General features: G+C 44.2%; 1 long non-coding RNA gene across 1 annotated transcript in view; it reads left to right on the forward strand.

Moving 5' to 3' along the window:
* The window catches only part of LOC137510564 (uncharacterized), a 135261-nt gene that overhangs the window by 24175 nt on the left and 83099 nt on the right, over positions 1 to 27987 (forward strand). The window contains exon 2 of the long non-coding RNA XR_011020505.1: positions 19172 to 19261. This is a non-coding gene — a long non-coding RNA (uncharacterized lncRNA). The remainder of the gene's footprint in view (positions 1 to 19171; positions 19262 to 27987) is intronic.

The following is a 27987-nucleotide window of genomic DNA, read 5'->3' on the forward strand; positions in this document are numbered from 1 at the left end:
CCACGGGTTTGCTTCTGATACCGTAAACGGCCTCATCAATAGTTTTTGGTTCAGGGTGTCCCAACATCAACTCTGAAACTGCGTCTGACAACCCTGATAAAAAACAATCTAACAGTGCAAAAGCCCCCCACCTAGCTGACACAGACCACTTTCTGAATTCAGCTGCATAGACTTCTACTGGATCCTTGCCTTGACGCAAGGATTTTAGCTTCCGCTCAGCAGTAGAGGCAATGTCTGGATCGTCATAAATTATGGCCATGGACTTAAAAAATTCCTCTACTGACGTCAGCGCCCTGTCTGTAGGCTATATGCCCAAGTTTGAGCATCTCCTGACAGCAGGGTCTTAATAAATGTAATTCTCTGTGCCTCTGTTCCTGACAAATTAGGTCTTAGTTCAAAATACGACATTATACGATTCTTAAAATTCTGAAAGTCAGATCTACGACCAGAAAACCTTTCGGGTACAGAAATACGTAAGTCTGTAACTGGAGGAGATCGCACTGAATTTACAGCCATCTGAAGGAACTGTAAGGACCCAGATAAAGCAGAGATCTGGACCTGCTGACCGTCTAGCACTCTGATGAAATTTTCCACCGAGGTGGTGAGTATATCAAGACGGCTGTTAAGTGCGTCCATTTTGTTTTTCAGGTCTGCCGTTCTGTAACGATCGGTGTCAGCACACAGAGAGAATCTGATTATTGATGATCTGCAGAATCACCAATAATACAAGTATAACTAACCTCTGGACACCTGACAAAGTGTAAGTGTTTGATGTGACAATATATGAGCCAGTGATTCCCTGACTGCTGGGAATCAGACTACAGTCAAAGGACACCTAAAGCTACATACTCACGGGGGACAATTGTCCCCCGTAGCATGCGCGCACGCGAACAGGGAGCGACAGCTCCCTGCCGGCGACAGCTGTCCACGCGTCTCGCCAGAAAGGCAGAGACGCGGCGGAAGCTGTTTGTGAATGGAGCATCCCCCGGCCGGATGCTCCATTCATTTGCGTAGGTCTCCTGTCGCTAGCCCGCGTACTCACGCGGGACTAGCGACAGGTCCGGCGAAGTCGCAGCAACAGCTGTAGCCGGCGATTGAACATGTCAATTGCCTGGCGACAGCTCCTATGGGCGACGGTTCGGGCGCGCGCGTTATACACACGGCGACCTGTCGCCGCAACACGCGCGTGCCACGTGGCTGCGGCGACGGCCGTACCCCGTGTGTAAAGGGCTTAAGAGATGGAGTCCCTGACTGGATTGCAGAGAGGTCCCTTTAAGAGACAGGGAGTCTCTGCCGATAGTTAGAGAGGTCGGCCAGGCCGGGTCGGCAACACACTAGCAGATAAGGTACAGAGACAGAAGACTGATTCGGTAACCAGGGACAGGCAGGGTTGGCAACAAGTAATCAGATATGCGTAGGTACCGAATAAGAGAGCAGAAGGAGGGTCAGGAAAGCAATAGGTCATAACAGATATCAAGCATAGGCCTAGTCTAGAGTGTGAGGTCCGTGGTCTCAACACCCAGGAACTGGTCTAAAGAATAACACAGTAATGACACAGTGTCCCTAGTCTTGGGTGTGAGGTCCGTGGTCTCAACACCCTGGAACTAGTCTGAAGTATAACACAATAATAGCACAGTATCCCTAGTCTTGGGTGTGAGGTCCGTGGTCTCAACACCCTGGATCTAGTCTGAAGTATAACACAATAATAGCACAGTAATAACACAGTAATCTGGCTAAGTGTTGATTTTTCAGGTCCACCTGGTTCAACCACACTGAAGGATCTGACTATGGTCTGAGTGCTAACACATAAGCATTTGCCACGGCAGACAACCGGCAACTGACAGGGAAGAAGTATATATAGCAGAGCGCTCCTCAGCACCGCCCAGTCCTATTCAGCCAATCACCTGCTGCGCTGGGAGCAGCTGATCGTCTAGATCAGCTGATCCCTCTCCTATTGGCATAAAGGGCTTGCCTGCTCTCCATCTGTGTGCACTACTAGGCTCAGACAAACCAGGCGCACGCTGCTGCTGCGGAGAAACCGCCGGTCTGAACGCGGCCCCAGCCGCCTCGCTGTCAGACCGCGCGGCGGTGTCTCCGCAATCCATTACAACCAGGTTCTGGCTCGGTGACATGCATACACACGAAGCTCAGCATAAGTACACGCAAGGCAAGAAAGGGGATCACCTCAGGAACCAAGATGTCTAATTGTTTCAGGCAGAGAAAGGAACACAGCATAGTCCAGTGTTTTTCAAACCTGTCCTCGAGACTCCCCAATGGTGCATGTTTTGCAGGTAGCCTCACCTATGCACAGGTGGGGTAATTAGTGCCTCAGCTAGGTGGATTCCATGTAGCTGAAGCACTAATTATCCCACCTGTGCATAGGTGAGGCTTCCTGCAAAACATGCACCATTGGGGAGTCTCGAGGACAGGTTTGAGAAACACTGGCATAGTCATTTGTGTTCTTGGCACTGTACATACACATGTCTATCACATCATGTCACATGTCCTCGGTATTCCTTTAAGTCACTAATTGCATTGCATTGTTATTTAGTATCTGTAGTTATGTACAACTAGCAGTATATACACAATATTGTGCACAAGCTACATATAATGTTAATTTGTTTTAAAAATGAATTTATTCAGTAGTTAAAATGCAGATGTTTTTATTGAATACAGTCTTTTAAAATGTTCTTTGCATTTTGGCACCCACATAATGACTTTTATTTGGTATAATTAGAATACCCCCACAGCTACTTCTGTGTTACAAGCTAATGGATTATTCATCCATCCTGCTCTCTTTCCAAACACGCTTTTAACACTGCCACCTTGAAAAACTTAAACAAGCTATGTGGTTCCAAACCATCCTTTTATGGGATTTCCTGGTGCCACATGTGGCTGGCCTTGTAATTATAGGCTGTAAAACTACAGTTAACACTGGAAAAATATTTAGTTAGTCCTGCAACAGCCCACAGCCTCAACTGTCTGCTTGTCCAATAAATCCTATGTGTGAACGTTTACTTTTCCCTTTTTGTAAAGGGTCGTTGGTGCCATGAACATGCTCAGGATGTGAATTTGGAACTTGAGATTAAACATTTTCCTATAAAGAGACTCTCACTCAGCTGGTGACTGGGATCAGCATTAGGGTAAATGAGCAAAGCTCAGCAGAGCAGCATTGTTTTAGAAGGGTGTGATAATGCCAATGTGTCTAATGTTGAGCCTCCCTTGAGCAAAATAACACTTGTGCAGCTGCCTTATAGCTTGTTAATTTTTATCTTGTGTATATACTCTGTGTAGAAAACAAATCAAGAGAGCTGGTTCTATATGTTTACTTAAATGGCGGCTATGTCTCTCAAGTATTTAATTCTGAATGAGATTCCTTAAACCTTAAAAACAATGAGATGTAAAGACATGAGCTACAGAATGTAATCTGCATGCTAGTGCTAGTCGTTAGTAATTTGGAGTTGATGCAGATTTTAGCAAGCCTGGTACACACATCCAATTTTGATTGGCCAATCACTGGCCAATTGGCTAATTTAATCAACTCCATGTAGTATAAGGCTTTGTTCACATCTAAAATCGAATCGCAAACGCCAGCGATTTTTTTACCCCCTCTCTGCGCTTTACCTGCGTGCTACAATTTTGTGTACAACGCTTTGCAACGTGCTTTTGCAGAGCGTTTTGTTTTTTTACTTCCTGACAGAAGTCAGGAAGTGAACTATTTGACCCAGAAAAGAATAAATGTGATGTATTTATTTTTAAAAGTGTGAACGCAATCGCCGAACAAAGCGATTTTGTGAGCGTTTTTCCTATACCTTCCATTGTAGCAAAATCACCCTAAGGCTCCCTGCACACTGCATGCGATTCTGATTCCAATTCTGATTTTTAATCGTTACCGCATGATGCGTTTTTCCTCCGTTTTTCTGTTTATTGTATTCAGGGAAAATCGGAATTGCAAATCGGAATCGCAAAATGGATTTGCAGTGTGCAGGGAGTCTAAAAATGGTACATGCAGCACTTTGCTGAGTGGAAAGCCGACGAATCGCGCTGATATGAACTATCCCATAGGGATTCACTGCCGGTGCTGAAAAAAATGCGCAAAACGCCCTAGGTGTGAACGAGCCCTCAGTGCTTACCTACACAACCTGTTCATAGTATTCAAAATCTGATGGCTCTCATACTGCATGAAAGTGATAAAATTAGCCAATCAGAATGCATGCAGTGCAGTACTGCAAATGAGTGCATGTTAACAGAAGCAGCAAGCATGCTTTTCATTGACTGTATGCTCGCGGATGGCGTGTGGTGCCACTTTTATGTTGCTTTCCTGCTTTTACCAGGAACACAATGCCCACTGTAAACCTAGCCCTAAAGTCCTTTCTCACCGCATCAGTTCTGTTGCAGAATGATCCTGCATTTTAACTCACTGCCCATATAATTCTATGGGGCTGTTCACATCTCTGCATTGTAATGTTTTTTGTTATTCTAACTCTCTGCATGTGACTTTGAATTGACATCAATGTCCAGTCTCCATTGCAGTACACGCACATTATAAAGCGTACATTATGCAATGCGCACAGTGTGGATATAGTCTGAACTGCTTGTCAGCTGCTCCTATTTATTTGCTGGGCACTAGCAGTCAGCTGCAAGCCCCCAGCACTGGTGGTGGACTGGTACATGCTCATTTGACGTGACATGCAATGATTTTTGACCTGGCAGTAACTGCACTGCGTAACAACTGCTGACACAGGTGTAGCTACAAACGCTCCAATTCGGTTGCATTATTTTACCACTGGGAAGCACCTACTCTTGGCTATTGGGCAGCAAAGCCATCCGTGAGAGAGATGCAAGAGGGATACAAGTTTTTGCAACCTAGTACTAGACCAGTGTTTACTGTAAGAAAGTTTATTAGTTTGATAATACCATAATATTACATTAGGGTCTCAGGGAATCGGTCTTGACAAAGCAAGTGGCTCCCACGGAATTGGTGGACTTATCTAACCTGGCCTATTACTGATTCCCTCCTTGCTCCTGATCCACTCCTGGTCCCAATCTCATACCTGGTAAAGTATATATACACTTTTACTGCACTTTTATGCTACCTGCCAGCATCATATTTATAGCAATAGCACTTTTCCATTAGCACTTAAAGAGACACTGAAGCGAAAAAAAAAAAATTATAATATAATGAATTGGTTGTGTAATACGGATAATTACTAGAATTTTAGTAGCAAAGAAAATATTCTAAAATTTGTATTTTCAGTTATATAGTGTTTTTTATAACATTGCATCATTCTCTAATATTTGCAGTTTAGACACTACTCAGCATTCCAAATGGGTTCAAAAGTTCACTAGCCTGCTCTGGAAAATCTTCCCTGCAGAAAAAAAAGATACATTGGGCTTGATTCACTAACCGTCGCTAAGTGTTAGCGCTGGTGTGAAAAGCCATTTTTTGCCCCTAGTGCGCGCAAAGCTACTTTGCGCGCCACCCCCGCTCACTGTGCACGCAGCGCGGGTGCGAGGGGCACCCGATGCGCCGTTATCAAGGGGCAGCAGCTGTGCGCGCTGTGAGCGGTACTATGACTGATGTGTGGGCGCAAACTACTTAGTGTCGTAGTTTGCGCCCACTAAGTGATAGGGCACACTAACCGGCTTAGCGCCAGTTAGTGAATCAAGCCTATTGTCTTTTAAAGCTTATTATCTCAAGTGTCTGGCAGAGTTCTCTGCGACTTTGAAAGTCGTGGAGCTCAATGGCTAATTTGCATAGATAACAACTGGAGTTTCTTAGCTCTTCCTTTATTGGAAACAATATTAGACTTGTGTCTCTGCTGCTAATGTTTTTTTTTTTCTTAGCTGTACTACACATACAAATCATTAGATCATAATTGTTTTCCGCTTTAGTGTCTCTTTAAGGCCTGGTGCACACCAGAGGAGTTTTCTGAGCGTTTTGAGTTTTTAAATCTGCTGCTAATGTTATCCTATGTGTCTGTGCACACTGGAGCAATGCGGTTTTGTAAAAAAAACCCATAGCATTACATTGGGAAGAGATTTTAGAGGTTTCAAAAGCTCTTCCCAATGTAATGCTATGGGGTTTTTTACAAAACCTCATTGCTCCAGTGTGCACAGACACATAGGATAACATTAGCAGCAGATTTAAAAACTCAAAACACTCAGAAAAACTCCTCTGGTGTGCACCAGGCCTAAGATTGCAGTTTGCTACTTTTGCACTTTGTGGTTTTTCTATGTACAATTGACACCAGTATTTTGTATTTAGTGACGTATATTTATTGCACAGTTTGCACCTTTTTATATACTGCCCCACAAAGTCTAATTAGACTAAATATAAATTGATACACCAGGTCTACCCATACAATGTGATTGATGTATTGCTATCAGGGGCGTAGCAATAGGGGTTGCAGAGGTTGCGACCGCATCGGGGCCCTTGGGCCAGAGGGGCCCCGAAGGGCCCTCCCTCAACTACAGTATTAGCTCTCTATTGGTCCTGTGCTCATGATAATCACTTCTATAGATACTTTGAATAGTGGTAATCAATAACAAACTGCTCCCCATCCCCTTCTTGCACCTCTGACACTGTAGTTGCCATTGGCAGGGTTTGGCGCGCCGTATCAATTGATATGTATAGAGTGCTTGGGGGCCCCATTGTAAAACTTGCATCGGGGCCCACAGCTCCATAGCTACGCCACTGATTGCTATGTATTGACTTATGTTTGGATCAGTGATTGAGGTCGTTTTTAATTGTGTAGTATTCATATGGAATGTAATTTGAATATAATCAAATGTGTTAATTATCCTTGAATCAAGAGTGGTGCTATTTTCTGGGTAATCTCCCTCTTGTAATGATCGCTGCTGCAGCAGCTATTACTGGAAGTAGTAGTGCTGCAGCTCAGGCAGTTCTGATCTATTTCCATGCAAGTTGCATAGCTTTGTCTGTCTGTCCCTGCTGTCAGCTTGTGACTGATTATCATTCACCTGTGTGGGAATCTGCATGTCTGCTCCCATTGGATGACCTCAGTATAAAGATCTGCTTCCTGCAGGGTTTCCTTGGGTTTTCATAGCTTCAGTGTAAGCCAGTCTTGCTGTCGCTTTAGCCCCCGATCGTGTTTCTTGTTATAAAGATACTTTGCTGGTCTTTGCATCATATATTGGTTCATTACCAATATATATGCATACCAGCACGTTTATTATTTTCCTTGTATTTGTGTTACGTTAATACATCAGTGTCGCTGATGTATACGTACACGAACTGTTTATATCCTGTGTGCAGTTAGTCAGCTTTCCAGCACGTTTTGGTAGGTTGCGCGTACCGTGACCACCCGTGCTGAGGTAGTTACCCTGTTCCTGTTCTGTTACTGTTTGTGGATTGCGTTCATCTCTGCGAAGAGATAACGAATCCTTCTGAATCCTGTTCTGTTACTGTTTGTGGATTGCGTTCATCTCTGCGAAGAGATAGCGAATCCTTCTGAGTCCTGTTCCCTGTATTGCTCCAGTCTAAGTCAGTGTTCCAGCTTATGTCATATATCGGTTCATTGCCGATATATACATATGTTAGTCAGACGTTACAAATAGTTTCATTGATAGCTGTAATTGTAATGCGCTAGGAAAACATACTTATTGTATATTTATCTGTGTTACGTTCATCTATCTTAATCCTGCTGATTTCTGACTATCCTGTCCTGTCTTTGTGAGGCACGCCATCGCCGCATCGCATTGGCTGCCTCATTCCAGTCTGTCTGGTTTTGGACGCTTGCTGTCGCTAAGTAGCCGCTAGCTAGCAAGCGTTCATTCTGTCTACCTGTCCTGATCTCCTCAGTTCTGGTTTATGCGCTCAGCGCTACTTTGCGCTGAGACGTTATAACGAAAGCATTGTTTGTGGCTGTCAGATCTGCACCGGCTCTGTGCGCCACAATCTCCTATTGGAGTCAGTCCTCCCCTCCACTATACTAGGGATAGCCTGTTTCCTGGTGCTAGTGTGTGTACCTCCTCCACGCCAGCTCATGCGTTGCATGCTGACTGTGTAGAATACACCACCAAGCCTTACATTATGAAAACCCCATTACCAATCCCCATTGTGGGGGGGATTCCCAGAAAGTATGACACTGTTAATTATGGTTCCTGTTCCTTTAAGAAATTTGAAGAACTTAGCTCTGAAACAGAAAATGAGTTTTTCTCTGAATGTGCCAGGTTCCTGACCAATCCTGATCTCCAAGCGACTCCTGTTTCAACCTGGGCACTCCAACTAAGTTATATTTTGTTTAAAGGGGAATTATTCCAGTGGGCATTTGATGTTCTCAATCATTCCGATTTGAAAGAGAGACCACTGGAATTTCTAGCGTTTGTGATCCATAACTGGTTGCGCATAGATCCATTGCCTTTTCCTCTTAATGAACTCCTGGCAGCAGGCCAATCAGCTGCTCCTTCAATTGCTTGCAAGAATGAGCAGCAAGCAGAAAGTGTTACTGATAATTTTCCTGCAGCTTTGAATAAATCACCAAAAACCGCAAGGTCAAAGGCAAAACGCAAACGTTCTAAGAAACGTGTCCAATCTGCAGAATCGTTATCCTTAGCGACTGAGACCTATAATGAGATTCTGCCATTAACAGATAATGAAATGCAATTGTCTTTCAGGGGAGTTAAATGGACTTATGAAACTACTAATGAACTTTCCTCCCTGGCTAGGGAAAATAAAGATTTTTGTTTAAAAGAATTATCTGAGTATGATTATGATGAGATATTACAGAGTATTGAACAAATCAACTTATTTGTGAACCAAGGGAAGTTTGCATACACTACAGTTCAACACTTGCTACAGGTATTGGAGATTCTTAAGAATAAGGAATCTGCCAATCACCTGCTAATTAACCCTATACATGTGCCTGCCACAATCATATCTGCAAACCATGATCTGCCTGTTAAGTATGCTTGGAATCCTCCATTTGAGAAAGGAGAGATGGAAGCTCTGGTCAATGAATGGAAGAATGATTCAAGTTCATTTTGTCAATTTTACAGTGCAAAAAGTGAATTGGTATTGAATGCATGCATTAAGTCTGCCTATAACCTAATAAAAACTGGTGTGTGTGAGTATGACTTTGTGGCTCCATTGATTGATGTGTGGGAACTGATTTTGGATGATTTTTTTGTGACTCCGAATTCGCAAATTTGGCGTTCTGACCCGCCTGCTTCAGCACCTTTGGCTGATTCAGCAGGTGATTCGGAGCTCTTTTTGTGTGAAATTGAAGTTCCTGCAATTCCACCCTGTACCATGGATAACTCAGTGTTACTTCCCAGTAAAACAGAAGCCACTGATACATTCTTAACCTTGCCCTGCGCAAATTTCTCAGCAGAGAATCCAGAGGTCCTGCTGACTTCCGAGTCCAGCCTAGCCAGTACTCATGACTCTTTGTTTAGTGAAACAGACACCAGAAAAATCTTGCCTGTCTCTGCAAACACTTCTGCAGAAATTACCTGTGTTAATAAAGTTCAACTCCTGTCTGATCCAGCAGATGCGCAAACATTGTGTCTTGATCTTCCTGTTTCTACACCTCGCTCTAGTTTCGTGAATAGCTCAGAGCATCTGCTATGTGAACCTGAAATCGCAGAATTTTTACCTTGTTCAGAAAATTTTCCAATAAATTTGCCCTGTACCATGAATTGTGCAGTAGATCTCTCCAATGAAACTCAGGTCACAGAATCATTATGCTGTCCAGCAGGTGCTTCCATGGTTTTGCCCTGCGATATGGACTGTTCAGTGATCCTGTCCAGTGAAGCTGTGGTCGCAGAGTCTTATGCTTCACCCAGTATTTTGGATACTTTAAACCCTCTAGCAGAGGAGGCTGAAGCACTGCTTACCTCAGTTGGTGTTGCAGTAATATTCACTTGTCTAGCAGCTGTTTTGGAATTACAGTCTGCTCTAATAAAACTTGATGAATTTCTGCCCAGCAAAGCAGAAGCCATTGAAATATTGTCCTCGTCAGCAAGTGTGTCAGATACCTTGCCCTGTACACAGTCTGATTTAACCAATGTTGTTGAGTCCCTCTCCAGTGTTGTAACAGCCGAGGAACTCCAGCCCTGTCCTCTAAATGTTTCAGAAGTCTTGCCCTGTAACATGGATAATTCTGATTCTCTGGTCAAAATAATAGAAATCTCAGAATTTCAGTCCGGTCCGATGAGTGTACCTGAAACCCAGCCCTGTATCCTGAAAGATTCTAGTTCTCTGGCCGCTGTGGTAGAGGTTCCAGAGTCCCCTTCCTGTCCAGGGAATTCCTCAGTTTTGCCTAGTCCAGTGGGGGCTGCTGCAATACTGACTTGTTCTGCAGCGCCTCATGAGCTCCAATCCATTGTATTAAATGAGTCTCTGTCCAGTCCAGAGGTAGTTGTGGAGTCCCTATCTGGTTCAGTGCATACATCAGAAGATTTGTCCTGTTTTGTTGGTGCCCCTGAATCTGATTTGTTACTGACTTTGCTGGAATCAGTGACATCTAAGTCTGATCCAGCATTCTCGTGTAAAAGTCCAGTGGTTGCGAAGTTTAGTCATGATGATTTTTTTTTGGCCAGTCCTGGTTTTGGTCCTGTCTTGGCTGACCCTGAGGCTCACAGTTCCTTGACATGCCCAGAGGTTTCTCTTGTGCCGGTGTGCCCAGATGTTCTTTGTGTGCCAGAATGCCCAAATGTGTCTAAGGTGTTAGCGTGCTCTGATGCTTCCTTAGTGGGAACACGTTCTGATGTTGCCAGTCTGCCTGCATGCCCAGAGATGGTTCTGGTCCCTGAAAGCCCTGATATTGATGTTTGTCCTTGTGGCCCTGACTCGGGAATTGCCCTAGGTTCCATAGGGGTTCTTGATAGTTCTCCATGTGAGCCTAAGGGGCGTTCTGACATATGGGGATCTCTTTGGAGCTTCAAGGTGTTCTGGGAGGTCTCTGAGAAAACCTGTCCTGGTACCTTGGACTGGTTCAACAGTGGGTTTTGTGTTGGTAAAGACAGTACCGGTGGGCATTGCAAAGGCTTTGGCGTTTCTGAACGGTTCCTGGAAGGCGGTGGGTATCGCTGAGGGAATTTCGGAGGGCTTTCTTCTGGAAATCATGGTTCTGATGGGTGTCACACTGGAGCTTGTGGTACTGATGGGCGTGGTTCTGTAGGTTCTGGTTCTGATGGGTCCAGTCTTGTGGGGACTGATTCTGGAATTCGGTCTTGCCGGGCTGTCCCGGTCATCATGAATTATCAGTCAGACTGTTTTGTTGGGAATTTCGTTTTTGAAAAGCGTCTGGAATCCGCTTTTAAAGGCGGGGGTACTGTAATGATCGCTGCTGCAGCAGCTATTACTGGAAGTAGTAGTGCTGCAGCTCAGGCAGTTCTGATCTATTTCCATGCAAGTTGCATAGCTTTGTCTGTCTGTCCCTGCTGTCAGCTTGTGACTGATTATCATTCACCTGTGTGGGAATCTGCATGTCTGCTCCCATTGGATGACCTCAGTATAAAGATCTGCTTCCTGCAGGGTTTCCTTGGGTTTTCATAGCTTCAGTGTAAGCCAGTCTTGCTGTCGCTTTAGCCCCCGATCGTGTTTCTTGTTATAAAGATACTTTGCTGGTCTTTGCATCATATATTGGTTCATTGCCAATATATATGCATACCAGCACGTTTATTATTTTCCTTGTATTTGTGTTACGTTAATACATCAGTGTCGCTGATGTATACGTACACGAACTGTTTATATCCTGTGTGCAGTTAGTCAGCTTTCCAGCACGTTTTGGTAGGTTGCGCGTACCGTGACCACCCGTGCTGAGGTAGTTACCCTGTTCCTGTTCTGTTACTGTTTGTGGATTGCGTTCATCTCTGCGAAGAGATAACGAATCCTTCTGAATCCTGTTCTGTTACTGTTTGTGGATTGCGTTCATCTCTGCGAAGAGATAGCGAATCCTTCTGAGTCCTGTTCCCTGTATTGCTCCAGTCTAAGTCAGTGTTCCAGCTTATGTCATATATCGGTTCATTGCCGATATATACATATGTTAGTCAGACGTTACAAATAGTTTCATTGATAGCTGTAATTGTAATGCGCTAGGAAAACATACTTATTGTATATTTATCTGTGTTACGTTCATCTATCTTAATCCTGCTATTTTCTGACTATCCTGTCCTGTCTTTGTGAGGCACGCCATCGCCGCATCGCATTGGCTGCCTCATTCCAGTCTGTCTGGTTTTGGACGCTTGCTGTCGCTAAGTAGCCGCTAGCTAGCAAGCGTTCATTCTGTCTACCTGTCCTGATCTCCTCAGTTCTGGTTTATGCGCTCAGCGCTACTTTGCGCTGAGACGTTATAACGAAAGCATTGTTTGTGGCTGTCAGATCTGCACCGGCTCTGTGCGCCACAATCTCCTATTGGAGTCAGTCCTCCCCTCCACTATACTAGGGATAGCCTGTTTCCTGGTGCTAGTGTGTGTACCTCCTCCACGCCAGCTCATGCGTTGCATGCTGACTGTGTAGAATACACCACCAAGCCTTACATTATGAAAACCCCATTACCAATCCCCATTGTGGGGGGGATTCCCAGAAAGTATGACACTGTTAATTATGGTTCCTGTTCCTTTAAGAAATTTGAAGAACTTAGCTCTGAAACAGAAAATGAGTTTTTCTCTGAATGTGCCAGGTTCCTGACCAATCCTGATCTCCAAGCGACTCCTGTTTCAACCTGGGCACTCCAACTAAGTTATATTTTGTTTAAAGGGGAATTATTCCAGTGGGCATTTGATGTTCTCAATCATTCCGATTTGAAAGAGAGACCACTGGAATTTCTAGCGTTTGTGATCCATAACTGGTTGCGCATAGATCCATTGCCTTTTCCTCTTAATGAACTCCTGGCAGCAGGCCAATCAGCTGCTCCTTCAATTGCTTGCAAGAATGAGCAGCAAGCAGAAAGTGTTACTGATAATTTTCCTGCAGCTTTGAATAAATCACCAAAAACCGCAAGGTCAAAGGCAAAACGCAAACGTTCTAAGAAACGTGTCCAATCTGCAGAATCGTTATCCTTAGCGACTGAGACCTATAATGAGATTCTGCCATTAACAGATAATGAAATGCAATTGTCTTTCAGGGGAGTTAAATGGACTTATGAAACTACTAATGAACTTTCCTCCCTGGCTAGGGAAAATAAAGATTTTTGTTTAAAAGAATTATCTGAGTATGATTATGATGAGATATTACAGAGTATTGAACAAATCAACTTATTTGTGAACCAAGGGAAGTTTGCATACACTACAGTTCAACACTTGCTACAGGTATTGGAGATTCTTAAGAATAAGGAATCTGCCAATCACCTGCTAATTAACCCTATACATGTGCCTGCCACAATCATATCTGCAAACCATGATCTGCCTGTTAAGTATGCTTGGAATCCTCCATTTGAGAAAGGAGAGATGGAAGCTCTGGTCAATGAATGGAAGAATGATTCAAGTTCATTTTGTCAATTTTACAGTGCAAAAAGTGAATTGGTATTGAATGCATGCATTAAGTCTGCCTATAACCTAATAAAAACTGGTGTGTGTGAGTATGACTTTGTGGCTCCATTGATTGATGTGTGGGAACTGATTTTGGATGATTTTTTTGTGACTCCGAATTCGCAAATTTGGCGTTCTGACCCGCCTGCTTCAGCACCTTTGGCTGATTCAGCAGGTGATTCGGAGCTCTTTTTGTGTGAAATTGAAGTTCCTGCAATTCCACCCTGTACCATGGATAACTCAGTGTTACTTCCCAGTAAAACAGAAGCCACTGATACATTCTTAACCTTGCCCTGCGCAAATTTCTCAGCAGAGAATCCAGAGGTCCTGCTGACTTCCGAGTCCAGCCTAGCCAGTACTCATGACTCTTTGTTTAGTGAAACAGACACCAGAAAAATCTTGCCTGTCTCAGCAAACACTTCTGCAGAAATTACCTGTGTTAATAAAGTTCAACTCCTGTCTGATCCAGCAGATGCGCAAACATTGTGTCTTGATCTTCCTGTTTCTACACCTCGCTCTAGTTTCGTGAATAGCTCAGAGCATCTGCTATGTGAACCTGAAATCGCAGAATTTTTACCTTGTTCAGAAAATTTTCCAATAAATTTGCCCTGTACCATGAATTGTGCAGTAGATCTCTCCAATGAAACTCAGGTCACAGAATCATTATGCTGTCCAGCAGGTGCTTCCATGGTTTTGCCCTGCGATATGGACTGTTCAGTGATCCTGTCCAGTGAAGCTGTGGTCGCAGAGTCTTATGCTTCACCCAGTATTTTGGATACTTTAAACCCTCTAGCAGAGGAGGCTGAAGCACTGCTTACCTCAGTTGGTGTTGCAGTAATATTCACTTGTCTAGCAGCTGTTTTGGAATTACAGTCTGCTCTAATAAAACTTGATGAATTTCTGCCCAGCAAAGCAGAAGCCATTGAAATATTGTCCTCGTCAGCAAGTGTGTCAGATACCTTGCCCTGTACACAGTCTGATTTAACCAATGTTGTTGAGTCCCTCTCCAGTGTTGTAACAGCCGAGGAACTCCAGCCCTGTCCTCTGAATGTTTCAGAAGTCTTGCCCTGTAACATGGATAATTCTGATTCTCTGGTCAAAATAATAGAAATCTCAGAATTTCAGTCCGGTCCGATGAGTGTACCTGAAACCCAGCCCTGTATCCTGAAAGATTCTAGTTCTCTGGCCGCTGTGGTAGAGGTTCCAGAGTCCCCTTCCTGTCCAGGGAATTCCTCAGTTTTGCCTAGTCCAGTGGGGGCTGCTGCAATACTGACTTGTTCTGCAGCGCCTCATGAGCTCCAATCCATTGTATTAAATGAGTCTCTGTCCAGTCCAGAGGTAGTTGTGGAGTCCCTATCTGGTTCAGTGCATACATCAGAAGATTTGTCCTGTTTTGTTGGTGCCCCTGAATCTGATTTGTTACTGACTTTGCTGGAATCAGTGACATCTAAGTCTGATCCAGCATTCTCGTGTAAAAGTCCAGTGGTTGCGAAGTTTAGTCATGATGATTTTTTTTTGGCCAGTCCTGGTTTTGGTCCTGTCTTGGCTGACCCTGAGGCTCACAGTTCCTTGACATGCCCAGAGGTTTCTCTTGTGCCGGTGTGCCCAGATGTTCTTTGTGTGCCAGAATGCCCAAATGTGTCTAAGGTGTTAGCGTGCTCTGATGCTTCCTTAGTGGGAACACGTTCTGATGTTGCCAGTCTGCCTGCATGCCCAGAGATGGTTCTGGTCCCTGAAAGCCCTGATATTGATGTTTGTCCTTGTGGCCCTGACTCGGGAATTGCCCTAGGTTCCATAGGGGTTCTTGATAGTTCTCCATGTGAGCCTAAGGGGCGTTCTGACATATGGGGATCTCTTTGGAGCTTCAAGGTGTTCTGGGAGGTCTCTGAGAAAACCTGTCCTGGTACCTTGGACTGGTTCAACAGTGGGTTTTGTGTTGGTAAAGACAGTACCGGTGGGCATTGCAAAGGCTTTGGCGTTTCTGAACGGTTCCTGGAAGGCGGTGGGTATCGCTGAGGGAATTTCGGAGGGCTTTCTTCTGGAAATCATGGTTCTGATGGGTGTCACACTGGGGCTTGTGGTACTGATGGGCGTGGTTCTGTAGGTTCTGGTTCTGATGGGTCCAGTCTTGTGGGGACTGATTCTGGAATTCGGTCTTGCCGGGCTGTCCCGGTCATCATGAATTATCAGTCAGACTGTTTTGTTGGGAATTTCGTTTTTGAAAAGCGTCTGGAATCCGCTTTTAAAGGCGGGGGTACTGTAATGATCGCTGCTGCAGCAGCTATTACTGGAAGTAGTAGTGCTGCAGCTCAGGCAGTTCTGATCTATTTCCATGCAAGTTGCATAGCTTTGTCTGTCTGTTCCTGCTGTCAGCTTGTGACTGATTATCATTCACCTGTGTGGGAATCTGCATGTCTGCTCCCATTGGATGACCTCAGTATAAAGATCTGCTTCCTGCAGGGTTTCCTTGGGTTTTCATAGCTTCAGTGTAAGCCAGTCTTGCTGTCGCTTTAGCCCCCGATCGTGTTTCTTGTTATAAAGATACTTTGCTGGTCTTTGCATCATATATTGGTTCATTGCCAATATATATGCATACCAGCACGTTTATTATTTTCCTTGTATTTGTGTTACGTTAATACATCAGTGTCGCTGATGTATACGTACACGAACTGTTTATATCCTGTGTGCAGTTAGTCAGCTTTCCAGCACGTTTTGGTAGGTTGCGCGTACCGTGACCACCCGTGCTGAGGTAGTTACCCTGTTCCTGTTCTGTTACTGTTTGTGGATTGCGTTCATCTCTGCGAAGAGATAACGAATCCTTCTGAATCCTGTTCTGTTACTGTTTGTGGATTGCGTTCATCTCTGCGAAGAGATAGCGAATCCTTCTGAGTCCTGTTCCCTGTATTGCTCCAGTCTAAGTCAGTGTTCCAGCTTATGTCATATATCGGTTCATTGCCGATATATACATATGTTAGTCAGACGTTACAAATAGTTTCATTGATAGCTGTAATTGTAATGCGCTAGGAAAACATACTTATTGTATATTTATCTGTGTTACGTTCATCTATCTTAATCCTGCTATTTTCTGACTATCCTGTCCTGTCTTTGTGAGGCACGCCATCGCCGCATCGCATTGGCTGCCTCATTCCAGTCTGTCTGGTTTTGGACGCTTGCTGTCGCTAAGTAGCCGCTAGCTAGCAAGCGTTCATTCTGTCTACCTGTCCTGATCTCCTCAGTTCTGGTTTATGCGCTCAGCGCTACTTTGCGCTGAGACGTTATAACGAAAGCATTGTTTGTGGCTGTCAGATCTGCACCGGCTCTGTGCGCCACAATCTCCTATTGGAGTCAGTCCTCCCCTCCACTATACTAGGGATAGCCTGTTTCCTGGTGCTAGAGTGTGTTCCTCCTCCACGCCAGCTCATGCGTTGCATGCTGACTGTGGAGAACACACCACCAAGCCTTACACCTCTTTTTTTAAACAGTTTCCTCTGCATACCCATAGCTCACTTGACTGTTAATGCGGTGTACTTTTTAGTTTACTATTCCCATGGTTGGTGAAGTTACTGTCAACAAAAACTCCCAAGTCCTAATCACTTTCCTTACATTCCAAACATGCTGCCCTACTGGTGTTAGAAAAAGACTTTATCCTCACTAACATTTTTGTATTTTTATTAACATCCCACTAATCTGGTTGAACTCGATGGACGTATGTCTTTTTCAACCAAAATAACTATGTAACTAATATGACGGCACCACCAAATGTTAAAAATAGAAAATATAGCAGTAAATGTTTCTATAAATCTAACATGCCAATAATAATTCTTTTGATTTTACTAAGAAGAATTTATAAATTTATATTAGCTCCTCCAAGATTCCACTATTCCATATACTAATAGAATCTCTATATACAGGTATTCTAATAAAAAACACACAACTATATCACCAGCAGTAAACAAAAAAAGATATGAAAAAAAAACACTACTGTAGTCTAATGATGCTTCAGTATTTCAGATGTGGTGTTAACAATGTCACGTATCTAGAAACTTAGTGCATGAAAAACCACCAACAAACTTGCTTTGTCTGGTCATATCCTGTTTGGGCAAATAGGTTCATTCATCCCCTACTTACATATTAAAACAGGGACATGTCCAGATGCCAACAGTTCAAGGACAAACGTAAAACGTCTGGCAGTTTTTCTGGGGAAAAAGGCATTTCAGGTATTATTTTTGCGTCATAAAAAAATATTTGTGATGTTTGTAAATTGAAAATTACTTTTTATAAAATTACGTTTTGGATGAAGGTTGTAGTCAAGCAAAGCATTGAAATCCAGGTGAGATGCAGCTGTACAGAGCCCAGTACTGGGTGAGGGGGGAAAACGCAGCTATAACTGTCATTCAGCTACATCTGACCACTGAGTATCCATGGAGGTACATGAAGAGAAGCTTAGCTGAGATCAACCCCCTACTGCAATCACAGAGAGTAATAATACTTTTTGGCTTTGTAACTGATGAATAGCAGATGAAAGGTGTTATAGCACATCTGTAAACCTCAACTACTGTGAGGTATACTTATGTACTTACAGAAAACTGACACATATTTCAACTTCCTGAAAGGCTTAAGCTTTTAAAATCAAACTGACATAAGAATGCTACAATACTGTCTGTACAACATAAATGTTTATATACACACACACACAATGTTATTTGATTTAAAAAAATGTTTCTGTAAAACAAGCAGGTAAATATCTTACAGTCACCTCCTATGAATAAGAAAAAAATCATAATGTTGTTTCTTATCCATGCAGATCTATTGCGCATCTCACATAACATTATGAGCAGCAAGACAGTGGAATATGATTTTGTGATTGAAGTCTAGCAGGAACAAAACCATTACCAACATACCCACAAATAAATTATAGTATAAAGTGTATGGTGATATATGCTTAATAGAAAACATAATCTTCAGTAAATTATGATCTAAGAGGAGGGCCTCTGTAAATCACTGCTAACGTTAGACAGAATAGATTTCCTCCAGATTTCCACTGTCTGTTTAAACATCCCCAGAATACCATGCTCTTAATTAATAACCACTGTTGGTGTACACCAGAACACAAAACCTTGAAACCAGCTGAATTACTTTCTAGCACTAAGGGCCCATTTCCACTATGAAATTTCAAATTACATTGCATCACATGCATTAAAAATGCATACCTTTTTTGTTTGTGTTTTTTTCACGCATTGCATTTTTTTCCTACTAAGCAATTTAACATGGGGCAATATCCATAGCTTGATATTTGGAAAAAAAAATGCATGCAAAAAACTCACACACCTAACTACACATGCGTTTTTAATTGACATACATTATACATGAGTCGCAGGGGAAATGCAAACGCAATCGGAAATAGCTGTATGCTGTCAGATTTTTTCCCGTAAGCAAACAATACCATATACTTCCATGTGCCTTGTATTCTACTGTGTATTCACAAGCATGAAGATTTAGAATATTTTTGCATAGAATGTCTTTCCTGAAAGCCAAAATAACCCCCAACCATTATTGCATCAGTTCTGCACAGTGGGCAAAACCACGCAAATGAATATTAAGCAACTTTGGGAGATGGCTATGCTTCCAATAAGAATTCTCCCTGTTGCTGATGGTCCCCATTGGTCTTTTGCAGCCCAATGGAGATCCCCATGCGTCTGCCCAGCACCAATCTGTGTCCCAGAACCGAGGGGAGCAGTCAGCAGCATGAGAACCAAGGAGACACGTGAGTATTTACATCACAAAGGCAGCCAAAGTGGACACGGCCAGTCCGAAAAGAAGTGCAAAGTTCAGACTCTTTGCTCCGTTAACCACAACACGGCAAGCAGATCAATTTTTTTAACAAGTGGAAGCAGATCCTATTTTTAACATTAGGATCCACTTCCTGTGCTGAGTGGAACTTTAAAAATGCTCTGAACTGGTACATTTTCAAGCACAAGTAAACTGGCGGGATCTCTTGGTTGCCTGGATGTGAGCAATTGATATTTGTCATTTATAAATTGGGTATTTGTCCTCATGGCCAAGATTTGGAGTGTTTTTTATTACACTTGTGACCTGGGGTATACATTAGAGTTGATGGGCGATGGTTGCGGTGGCTATGGACTGAGTATGTAGAACAGGTTTTAAGTCACCTTAGTTCTTTCATGTTATGTTATTTCTATCTGTTGAATTCTAAAAAAAAACAAAAAAAGATTTTACTCATGCACCCTTCCCATGTGGAGGTAAAGAGGCCTTGTGGGTAACTCCAGAGGCACTGGAATAAAGACACAACTTAGTTAAAGTGTGGACTGATTAGACAATACCAAATAGTGGGAGAACTGTATAATATGCCTAATCTACAAATTGGCCCCAATTCACTAAGCATTTGGTAATACAGAAAACCGCTTATTTTACAGATCATCTTTCCAAATGCCAATTCACTAAACCTATTACCACACTGAAAAGTAAAATTATTGACTTGTGAGGTAAATTACCGACTTGTGCGGTAAATACCTCGAGAGATGTCAATACATTGCAATTCACAAAGATTAAAGCATTCTGTAAATCAAGTAAAAGTATTGACCTCCAGCTCTGACCAGCCGGTAACTCACAGTCTCCATGCAATAACACTGACAGATTTAGCAGACAGCCAATAGGGAGAGCCAAACAGCCCTTCTACTCGTCCCATTTGATCTGATACTCTGGAGGGCGGGACATCAGAACAGCAGAGCAAGAGAAGAAGACATTAACCACTTGAGGACCGTGGGCTTTACCCCCCATAAGGACCAGGCACTTTTTTTCCATTCAGACCACTGCAGCTTTCACGGTTTATTGCTCGCTCATACAACCTACCACCTAAATGAATTTTGGCTCCTTTTCTTCTCACTAATACAGCTTTCTTTTGGTGCTATTTGATTGTTGCTGCGATTTTTATTTTTTATTATATTCATCAAAAAAGACATGAATTTTGGCAAAAAAATGATTTTTTTAACTTTCTGTGCTGACATTTTTCAAATAAAGTAATATTTCTTTATACATGCAGCGCGAAAAATGTGGACAAACATGTTTTTGATAAAAAAACCCATTCAGTGTATATTTATTGGTTTGGGTAAAAGTTATAGCGTTTACAAACTATGGTGCAAAAAGTGAATTTTCCCATTTTCAAGCATCTATGACTTTTCTGACCCCCTGTCATGTTTCATGAGGGGCTAGAATTCCAGGATAGTATAAATACTCCCCAAATGACCCCATTTTGGAAAGAAGACATCCCAAAGTATTCACTGAGAGGCATAGTGAGTTCATAGAAGATATTATTTTTTGTCACAAGTAAGCGGAAAATGACACTTTGTGACAAAAAAAAAAGTTTCCATTTCTTCTAACTTGCGACAAAAAAAATGAAATCTGCCACGGACTCACCATGCCCCTCTCTGAATACCTTGAAGTGTCTACTTTCCAAAATGGGGTCATTTGTGGGGTGTGTTTACTGTCCTCGCATTTTGGGGGGTGCTAATTTGTAAGCACCCCTGTAAAGCCTAAAGGTGCTTATTGGACTTTGGGCCCCTTAGCGCAATTAGGCTGCAAAAAAGTGTCACACATGTGGTATTGCCGTACTCAGTAGAAGTAGTATAATGTGTTTTGGGGTGTATTTTTACACATACCGATGCTGGGTGGGAGAAATATCTCTGTAAATGACAATTTTTAAATTTTTTTTACACACAATTGTCCATTTACAGAGATCTTTCTCCCACTCAGCATGGGTATGTGTAAAAATACACCCCAAAACACATTATACTACTTCTCTTGAGTACGGCGATACCACATGTGTGGCACTTTTTTGAACCCTAACTGCGCTAAGGGGCCCAAAGTCCAATGAGTACCTTTAGGATTTCACAGGTCATTTTGAGAAATTTCGTTTCAAGACTACTCCTCACGGTTTAGGGCCCCTAAAATGCCAGGACAGTATAGGAACCCCACTAATGACCCCATTTTAGAGATAAGACACCCCAAGGTATTCCGTTAGGAGTATGGTGAGTTCATAGAAGTTTTTATTTTTTTGTCACAAGTTAGCGGAAATTGATTTTAATTGTTTTTTTTTCACAAAGTGTCATTTTCCGCTAACTTGTGACAAAAAATAAAATCTTCTATGAACTCACCATATGCCTAACGTTATACCTTGGGGTGTCTTCTTTCTAGAATGGGGTCATTTGTGGGGTTCCTATACTGCCCAGGCATTTTAGGGGCCCTAAACCGTGAGGAGTAGTCTTGAAACCAAATGTCGCAAAATGACCTGTGAAATCCTAAAGGTACTCATTGGACTTTGGGCCCCTTAGCGTACTTAGGGTGTAAAAAAGTGCCACACATGTGGTACCGCCGTACTCAGGAGAAGTAGTATAATGTGTTTTGGGATGTATTTTTACACATACCCATGCTGGGTGGGAGAAAGATCTCTGTAAATGACAATTGTTTGATTTTTTTTTACACACAATTGTCCATTTACAGAGAGATTTCTCCCACCCAGCATGGGTATGTGTAAAAATACACCCCAAAACACATTATACTACTTCTCCTGAGTACGGCAATACCACATGTGTGACACTTTTTTGCAGCCTAGGTGCGCTAAGGGGCCCAACGTCCTATTCACAGGTCATTTTGAGGCATTTGTTTTCTAGACTACTCCTCACGGTTTATGGCCACTAAAATGCCAGGGCAGTATAGGAACCCCACAAGTGACCCCATTTTAGAAAGAAGACACCCAGAGGTATTCCGTTAGGTGTATGGCGAGTTCATAGAAGATTTTATTTTTTGTCACAAGTTAGTGAAAAATGACACTTTGTGAAAAAAACCAATAAAAATCAATTTAAAAACTTTTGACAAAAAATAAAATCTTCTATGAACTCGTCATACACCTAACAGAATACATTGGGGTGTCTTTTTTCTAAAATGGGGTCACTTGTGGGGTTCCTATACCGCCCTGGAATTTTACGGGCCCAAAACCGTGAGTAGTCTGGAAACCAAATGTCTCAAAATGACTGTTCAGGGGTATAAGCATCTGAAAATTTTGATGACAGGTGGTGTATGAGGGGGCGAATTTTGTGGAACCGGTCATAAGCAGGGTGGCCTTCTAGATGACAGGTTGTATTGGGCCTGATCTGATGGATAGGAGTGCTAGGGGGGTGACAGGAGGCGATTGATGGGTGTCTCAGGGGGTGGTTAGAGGGGAAAATAGATGCAATCAATGCACTGGGGAGGTGATCGGAAGGGGGTCTGAGGGTTTGGCCGAGTGATCAGGAGCCCACACGGGGCAAATTAGGGCCTGATCTGATGGGTAGGTGTGCTAGGGGGTGACAGGAGGTGATTGATGGGTGTCTCAAGGTGTGATTAGAGGGGGGAATAGATGCAAGCAATGCACTGGCGAGGTGATCAGGGCTGGGGTCTGAGGGCGTTCTGAGGGTGTGGGCGGGTGATTGAGTGCCCTAGGGGCAGATAGGGGTCTAATCTGATGGATAGCAGTGACAGGGGGTGATTGATGGGTAATTAGTGGGTGTTTGGAGGAGAGAACAGATGTAAACAATGCACTTTGGAGGTGATCTGACGTCGGATCTGCGAGCGATCTATTGGTGTGGGTGGGTGATCAGATTGCCCGCAAGGGACAGGTTAGGGGCTGATTGATGGGTGGCAGTGCCAGGGGGTGATTGATGGGTGGCAGTGCCAGAGGGTGATTGATGGGTGGCAGTGACAGGGGGTGATTGATGGGTGATTGACAGGTGATCAGTGGGTTATTACAGGGAAGAACAGATGTAACTAATGCACTGGCGAATTGATAAGGGGGGGGGGGATCTGAGGGCAATCTTAGCGTGTAGGCAGGTGATTGGGTGCCCGCAAGGGGCAGATTAGGGTCTGATCTGATGGGAAACAGTGACAGGTGGTGATAGGGGGTGATTGATGGGTAATTAGTGGGTGTTTAGGGTAGAGTAGTAAATACGAAGGAGGCACTCAATTGGCTTCAAACTTGCGTTTTATCAAATCCCAGTAATACACTTGTTTGATAAAACGCAAGTTTGAAGCCAATTGAGTGCCTCCTTCGTATTTACTACATTGAACCGTGTGTGGAGTGGTGACCCACAGAGGGATTGTGCACCGGCAACATAGACCTGACTAGGCCTATTCCACAGGGACTCGCTGCAGTTTGCTTGTTGTGTTTAGGGTAGAGAACAGATGTAAACACTGCACTTGGGAGGTGATCTGACGTCGGATCTGCGGGCGATCTATTGGTGTGGGTGGGTGATCAGATTGCCCGCAAGGGGCAGGTTAGGGGCTGATTGATGGGTGGCAGTGCCAGGGGGTGATAGATGGGTGGCAGTGAAAGGGGGTGATTGATGGGTGATTGACAGGTGATCAGTGGGTTATTAAAGGGAAGAATAGATAAAACGAATGCACTGGTGAATTGATAAAGGGGGGTCTGAGGGCAATCTGAGCGTGTAGGCGGGTGATTGGGTGCCCGCAAGGGGCAGATTAGGGTCTGATCTGATGGGTAACAGTGGCAGGTGGTGATAGGGGGTGATTGATGGGTGATTGATGGGTAATTAGTGGGTGTTTAGGGTAGAGAACAGATGTAAACACTGCACTTGGGAGGTGATCTGATGTCGGATCTGCGGGCGATCTATTGGTGTGGGTGGGTGATCAGTTTGCCCGCAAGGGGCAGGTTAGGGGCTGACTGATGGGTGGCAGTGACAGGGGGTGATTGATGGGTGATTGATGGGTGATTGACAGGTGATTGACAGGTGATCAGGGGGATAGAGATATACAGTACACGGGGGGGGGGGGGGGGTCTGGGGGGGATTTGGGGAGAATCTGAGGGGTGGGGAGGTGATCTGGAGTCCCCAGGGGGCAGTTTAGGGTTAAAAAAAATAGCGTTGACAGATAGTGACAGGGAGTGATTGATGGGTGATTAAGGGGGTGATTGGGTGTAAACAGGGTCTGGGGGGTGGGCAGGGGGGGTCTGAGGGGTGCTGTGGGCGATCAGGGGGCAGGGGGGAGGAGATCAGTGTGCTTGGGTGCAGACTAGGGTGGCTGCAGCCTGCCCTGGTGGTCCCACGGACACTGGGACCACCAGGGCAGGAGGCAGCATGTATAATACACTTTGTATACATTACAAAGTGTATTATACACTTTGTATGCGGCGATCGTAGGGTTAACATCCCGCCGGCACTTCCGTATAGCCGGCGGGATGATGCAGCGGGTGAGCGGAGTCAGGCGTCGGCAGAGGATCGCGTCACGGATGACGCGATCGCTCCGCCCATGCCCCTAAAAGGTCCGCCGCCTTTGGGCATGAGCTCGTCCTTGCGGGGTCCGCTTCCCGGCCGCCTCTGTGCGTTAGGCGGTCGGGAAGTGGTTAAGGCTGGTTTCACAGTGGGACGTTGCGTTTTAGGGGACGTTATGGTCGCAAAACGTGCCCCTAACGCAACGCCTGGTGCTCTCTGATGTGGACGTCAGAGTGAGCCACGTTGTGCAGCTCACTCTGGCGTCTGTGATGCCGTGATGCGTACTCTTGGATGCATGCGGCATCACGTGGTCCCGCCCGGCCAATCGCCGCACAGAGCGGCCGCTCCAGGAAGTAAACACTGCACGTCACTGAGTGAAGTGAATATTAATTAGCCATGTGCCTGCCAGCTCTCCGCTCCTCCCCAACATTACTGAGCATGTGCAAGCGGCTCTGCCGCTTATAAAGTACTGTATGCAGTACGTTGTCTTATGGCGCAGCGTTACTAAGTAACGCAACGTGGGCACTGTGAACAGCCCATTGATTTTTCATTGCTGTGCGGTGAGGTGCGTTACAGGCTGCTCTAACGTGCGCCTGTAACGTCCCACTCTGAAACCAGCCTTAGCAAGCGGCTTTTGACACAGTTAATCATGAAATCTTGCTTAACAGGCTACAAGAGTACTGTGGAATAGATGGTTTAGTTCTCCAGTGGTTCAACTCCTTCCTGGCTATCAGAACACAAAGGGTAGCATTGGGGCATTTCCTCTCCAACCCTGTACCCCTAAAATATGGTGTATTCCAGGGCACAATATTATCCCCTTTACTGTTCACCATATACATGTTACCACTTGAGATATCATACAAAAACATGGCCTGACATATCATTGCTATGCTGATGACACCCGACTATGTTTATCATTCAAACCTGGTGTCTCAGACCCTACCCCACAATTAAACATGTGCTTATCTGAGCTTTAAGAGTGGATGAATAATAACTGGCAAAAACGAATTGCTGACATAACTGAGGTTCTTGTTATAAAAGGTCAGTGCTTGATAGCAAAGCAGCTCCATTCTCAACCAGCACCACTAAGGATAGGAAGCTCACACCTGAACAATTCAGACGTTGTGCACAGCCTGGGTGTACTGCTTGATGGAAATTAAGCTTCAGGAATCAAATCACAGCTGTTGTGAAACATTCCCTCTTTCAGCTAAGGAATATTGCAAGGATTAAACATCTCATACCTCCAATGGATCTTCCAAACCTAGTTCATGCCTTCATCACATCAAGGATGGACAACTGCAATGTTATCTATACAGGCCGTTCAAACAAAGACCTGCACCGCCTGCAATCAGTACAGAATGCTGCCGCAAGGCTGTTAACTAGCCAACCCCACCATTGCCACATAAAACCAACCCTTTGCTTACTCCACTGGCTAACGATAAAATGGAGAATTCTGTTTAAGATTTGCATATTGACATTCAAATCCTTGTACAATCTTGGCCCTGGATACCTGAAGGACTTGTTACAACTGTGTCAGGAACCGGCCCGCGGCACGCCTGCGTATACGGTTCCCGACTGCGGGTTTGACCAGATCGAGAGGGGAAGAAGCCTTAGTCAAGCTAAAACAACGCTGGGACCCCTCAGAACACCTCTCACTGCCACCACTAGCTGTTCGCTAGACACTTCCACTCTGCTGTCGAGTCCTCAGCGCGCACTCCGCGTTTTCGTATTCGGGTCAGCTTTGCGCTTAGGCCGAATACGGGAACGCCACGCACCCACACACACACACACACACACACACTTGCAATCTTACACTGTAGTGAAGCAAAAACCCACTAACAGTCGTTCCGAACGATACTGTTAGCCACTCTGCTGTCGCTACTCGCACTGGCGTTTTTCGTACGTTGGGTCAGCTGCGCGCTTTAGGCCAACGTATGACAAACGCCCCCACACACAATGCAATTACAATTTCATATGGTAGTGTTGTTCAAGCATACAATTAGGCATGGACTATACACAGTTGCACTTCAATCTCTTCTAGGCTATGAGTGTTAGTTTAGCACAGCAGAAGTCAAGCTTATTAAATAACGATTTAATATTCCATAAAAACGTGGAACAATGCAGAACAGATTATATACAAAAGATTACAACAAATAAAATAAAAAGTTACAAAGATAAAAGTTACAAAAATACACACAAAGCGATTTTGCCTACCAAAATAAACGGGGAAATAAACGTACCAGCGTATCGATCTGGCGTTGTTGCGGGAGTACGCACTTCTGGTCAGGAACCAGGTTAGTTCTAGCCGTGTGAGCTACCTCCAAGAACTACAAGTTGTGGCTATCCTAGCTGCGGTTTTATACTGTGCGATACGCCTGGAGGCTGCAACTTCCTTGGGGAGGGGAGGAACTAGTTTTTAATTAAATCTCAGACATATTCCATTTCCAGGTAAAAGTCTATACATCAAAAGATTGTGAAGTGAGGCTTTCAACTCCAGGTGAGAACTTGATTAAGGCTTCCTCCCGTTATTTCCTAGCATCAAAGCTTTCCTGTATCAGCCCTTAAAGTCTGCAGAGATTTCCAACCCCCTTCCAATAAATGTAATTTACAGGGTATCGTTTGCACCTCCACCAATAATTCAATTTCCAGTAGGCTGTCATGTACATTTCAAACCTTCAGGTGTCAGCTTCCCCCTGTCCCCAAGACTCTGGCAGGCTTGCCTTGTATAATGGGACAATGGCTGACACCAGACTCAAAAGCCATGCCGACCAGCCTATTCTTCCTCAATTGGCAGCTAATTAGCAGTAGACACAGTTTCCCTGCTGGACAATGGGGCAGAGGTAATGGACATCTACATACAGAATTACATTAGACTTCAGTTTACTCTGGCCAGGTGACCAATTACTCCCATGCACAATACACATCTGAGGTTTTACCCAGTAGACAGAAACAGGACAGAAATATGTTCCGTTATTATCCCCAACATTATCAGCCTCATAACTAGCGGCTATATTCCTGACAAACGGCATCACCCCCCCCCCCCCAAATCTTAGATCAAAGGGATGTAATACCTTGGTCACCCCCAGATTCCACCACATAACCTTTGGAAACAGAGCCATCTGTCATGCTGCCCTTACACTTTGGAGCTCCCGGCCACACTCAATCAGGACAGCTCCATCCCTGGAAGCATCTAAGTCCAAACTGAAAACCC

This window comes from Hyperolius riggenbachi, chromosome 1 (genome assembly GCF_040937935.1).
Source record: "Hyperolius riggenbachi isolate aHypRig1 chromosome 1, aHypRig1.pri, whole genome shotgun sequence".
In the NCBI taxonomy this organism is placed as follows: Eukaryota; Metazoa; Chordata; class Amphibia; order Anura; family Hyperoliidae; genus Hyperolius; species Hyperolius riggenbachi.